Source organism: Buceros rhinoceros, unplaced genomic scaffold (assembly GCF_000710305.1).
Source record: "Buceros rhinoceros silvestris isolate BGI_N320 unplaced genomic scaffold, ASM71030v1 scaffold2060, whole genome shotgun sequence".
Taxonomy (NCBI): domain Eukaryota; kingdom Metazoa; phylum Chordata; class Aves; order Bucerotiformes; family Bucerotidae; genus Buceros; species Buceros rhinoceros.
This window is the reverse complement of record NW_010390013.1, coordinates 150,572-155,192: the sequence shown is the minus strand read 5'-3', so window position 1 is coordinate 155,192 and position 4,621 is coordinate 150,572.

Sequence of the window (4,621 nt, the reverse complement as noted above, 5' to 3'; positions counted from 1 at the left end):
ATGTTACATCAAGAATTTTTTGTTAGCACTATTAAAATCTAATAATCTTTTTAAAAAAAGTGCTTATTATTAGTCCAGTTACAATGACATTAACACTCAGCAAATTCATCAAATATTCAACATTGGTTTATTCCAAATTCTCTATTTAATAGAAATTAAATGTCATTAATAATACCATAAAAATTGTCCCATAAAACTTCCTATTTTCTGTACTTTTTGTCTGGATATGCTGTTTTGCACCTCTATCCTAAGGCCGACAGAGCCGTTCTTCCTCAGGAAGGACAAGAAAGCTGCAATGAGTCAACAGCATGAGAAGAGTGATGATGATGATATTTCTTCTTTTCCTTTGCTGGGAGCAATATGTTGCTAATGGTATCTTTCACCTTTCTCTAGGCTCCAGGTGAGGACATTTTTATACATTTTTATAGAGTACACATTTTCACACCTTGTTATTTTTCAATTTATATTTGAGTTTAGTAATTATAATATGTTTTTCCTACCTCAGATCCTTATTCTTTATTCTCTTTGCTACCTCTAAACCAGTTTTGCTCAGCTGTATTTCTTTAACTGACCATTGTGGTGGTTTTGTATTCCTGGGGTCTCCAGTATCATTCTGTCTTTTCCCACCCTGTACTCCTGCAAACCACATCCTCTGTGCTGCACGCAGCATCCATTGCCATCACACCACACTTGTATAGCTTTAACACGGCGTTATGTGGGAGTTGCACATTTTGTTCTGCAATGAAAAAATACTTGTTGAAACTACCTATAGAAAAATTACAGTTACATCCTGTAATAGTATTCAAAGATAAGCAAAAATTAAACAAAACAGGAAATAGTCATCTGGTCATTAGAAAGAAAAACATCTCAAAACAGGCCAAGATAAGTTCAGACAAGGTCTGGCAAGTCATCATACCACATTTCTCCCTTTCCTTAACTGCTCTGTCATATCCAGCTTTATGCCTCTAGAAACTTCACATTTCTGCTACCTTAATGTCTCCACACAATGAAATATGAAGGAAATATGTGGATGTCATGACTGTTAAGTGAACATGTGCAATGTGTTCTTGCACTGATGCCTTTTATCAGGATCTCTTGACTTTCAAACATACCAAGACTCATAAATGCCCAAGAGGAAAGGATTCTTTTCTACACAGTCCTACTAGTAGTGAGGTGGAGAGATGTTAATTGAATAGCATAACACATGACTAAAAATGCTAAGGACAGTATTCTGAAAATCTTTATGCCTTGCATGTCAAAGTAATGACTATTAAAATAAAACAGATTATTAGCCACTTCTCTCCAAAGATCCCTCCCTTGCCATGATGATTTTGGCAGGGTGTACTGTCTGAGACCTGTATAGACCTTTCTTTCTTTTCTTTGCTGTTTTACAGTTAGTGTAGTCTCTGCAGTTCTGTTCAGGAATGTCAAGCCAACAAATTCTCCTGACTTTTCATGCTGTAGTAAATATTCTTTGCCTAAAATTCCATCTTAAGGACTGCTATGTCTTATATTCAGGAACTTTTTCACAAAGATTCAGAAGCACTACATGATTCCTTTGTAAGCTGCCAACAAAAAGTAGAATGTCTTGATAGAACTTTATTTTTCTGTCCTGTATTATATAGGTTATTTGGTTTGAGTCAATGTTATGTAGTTTTAACTCCTTCCACACGTTTTTCCCACTGTCTCCATTTTCTATCATATCCTGTAATTTTGCCAAATAAGTCATAGCCAGCAAATTTGTCATACAGAAGGAACAGGATTAAACGAAATACCAAGTGAGCAAGCACGTTATGCTAACACAAGTATTCTCCCCACCCTACCACCCCTTTTTTTTCCTTCCCTCTGAATCCATGTGTGCACTTGTTTCAGGATAAATCTCTTCACTCCCATTGGGGTTCCTGTTGTGTTTGGCACAGACTGGAGAAGTGCAATGAAAGTGCACTGTGCTAATTTTTCAGAAATGTCTAGTATATACATTTTTGAAGTTTGTGGGAACTGCAGGTGCTCAACACATTCTGAAAACTGTGCCTTAGTAAGAAACCGTATCCTCTCTCCTAGAAAGGCTATTAGTTTGAAAAATCAGAGAGAGACCTTCTATCTCATCCAACCTTTGCTTCAATGAATTCCTTCATCCTTCTGGAAACAAAAGGAAGTCTAATGAAAGACACATTATTTATATTTCTTAGACATAAACCACAAAAAAAAAAAAAAGAGAAAAGATATAAGGGAAAGAAATGTCTAGGACTCACACCCTGGATAAAAGTGAAACTTCTACAAAGCAGATAATTCTGAAGAAAGAGGTCTTCTAAGAATGTTAGAGTGAAGCAGCTTCGCTACAATGATTTCTCCAACACACCTGAAGTGCTGTTCAGATATATTCAAGCTTTGCTCCTAAAACCTGAAGAAATATAAATGAAAACGAGACAAACAGTAAGAATGACAGAATAAAATGAAAAGAAAACATAAGAAGTAAAATAAAATCAAATAAAATGCATTAATCAAAGAACAAAGTAGGGAAGGGAAAGCAATGGAACAAATTCAACACAGATACACCCACAGAATGTGCCAGGATACATCCAAGGGTTCTGGAAGAACTGACTGATGTGCAAGGCTGTTCTCTAACATCTTTGAAAGGCTGTGAAGAGCACAGAAAGTTTTCTTATCCCCTTTTCATAAAAGGCAAAAAGAGCAATCTAAGGAACTACAGACTGGTCAGCCTTATTTCAGTCCCTAGGACAATTGTGGAGCACATTTAGAGCACATTTCTGGGATCGTGAGGGAGAAGAAGGTGGTCAAGAACAGTCAGCTTAGTAACCATACTGGTTACTGAGAGTAAATCATGCCTGACCAATAATCCTGCACAATCTCCCACAGTACCCTTGTACTAGAAGTGGGATTTTACAGTTTGGGTAGATGGACAACTCAGTGGATTAAAAAAAAAAAGATTGGGCAGTGAGGCTCAGAGGGTGGTAGTTAATGGAAGCTGGTAACAAGTGAAATATCCCAGTGAGTGCGCTCTGTGCAGAGCTCTGATAGGCTCTGTGTAGCTACTACAGTTTGGGTTGGCTGACACAAGTGAGTGCACTCTGACCAAGTTTGCAGGTGAAATCCAACTGGGGGACAGGGTAATACGCTAAAGAGCAGAGCTGCCATCCAGAAGGATCTGCGCAGGCTGGAGGAATAGGCCAACAGGAACCTTATGAAATTCAGCCAGGACCAATGCCCAGTCCAGTACAGGGAAAGAAAGAGCCCCTTGCAGTGGTAGAGGAGTGGGCTGGGGTGGCCAGCAAGCAGGTCTGTGGGAAGGGCTCTAGGGCCTGGTGGAAACAACAAGGGCTGATACCGTCCTGGGCTGTGTGAACAGGTCATGGTCAGGAGACAGAGGGAGGGAATCATCCCATCTGCTCAGCACTTACTAGACCGGATCTAGATGTTATATTTTTATTCCAGGTATTATTTCTCCATATAGGAAAGACATTAACAAACTGGAGAAAATCAGCAAAGGCTACAGAGATGGTTGGGACTGGAGCATTTACGCTGTGCAAACCAGCTGAGGGATATGAGACTAGTCTGCCTGGAGAAGGGAGGTTTTGGAGAGGAGGGACTGCAGAGCCAAAAGCAGTCTTGCCCTAGTACCTAGGGGAGGTCTTTGAGAAGATGGAGCCACCATACAGTGCTGTATGGTAGAAGCTCAAGAGACAGTAGGCAGAAATTGTAATAGGAGAGCTCAATCTGGGTACAGGTAAGCCCTTTTCGCAAAGAAGCCAATGAGGCTCTGCAATCTCCATCCCTGGGGGTTTTCAAAGCCCGACTGCTTAAAGACTTGAGTAACCTGCTGTGATGTCATAGCAAATCCTGTTTTGGAGGTTGGACAAGTTACTTCCTGAGGTCCTCTCCAACCTGAATTATCCCGTGTTATCCAGTTAGAGAGACTCTGTCCAAAAATGGTTAAATTTTGTCAAAAATTTTCATATCTGGAAGAAAAAAAACAGCAATTGAAGAATAATGAAAGTATTTTTATGAATAAGAAATAACAGTCTGTGAAATACTAGGGGTTTTTAATGGAAACTGCATAATCTTTTACATTGTCTTAAGAACGTTTACTTCAGAGTCATGTTGAGAAGCCCCTTCTTCCGGAGTAGTAAAGGGTTGTTAACATCATTAGTCTGAACTTCGATTTGCTTCTTATCCAGAGGATATGATTTTGTTTATTTTAAAGTCTTGGCAGAAATTGCCAGAAAAATAATGTAAGAAATTTATAAATATGCAAATTTTAACTCTCTTGGCTGAAATTTTCCCTGCTGGACATCTGCCTGAATTCTGGGAGGAATAGTTTTGAGGGGGTTATTTCAGCAAAACACTGTCACTCTTTTCCAAGAACAAGCTGTACATTTGTACTTACTGTTAGGTACAAAACACTATGACATTATGAGCTGCTCTACCATTCCAGTGATATGAGACTGCCTGTGTTGGGGGTGATCCTTTTGCTCTTCAAAAAATGAAACCAAGGAAGAAAATTAGAAGTAGGAGAAAGGAAATAAGGCATGAACCTGAACAGGGAAAGAAAAGAAAGCACAGCAGAGGGATTTATAATACGAGTAGAAATTTCATATTCCTG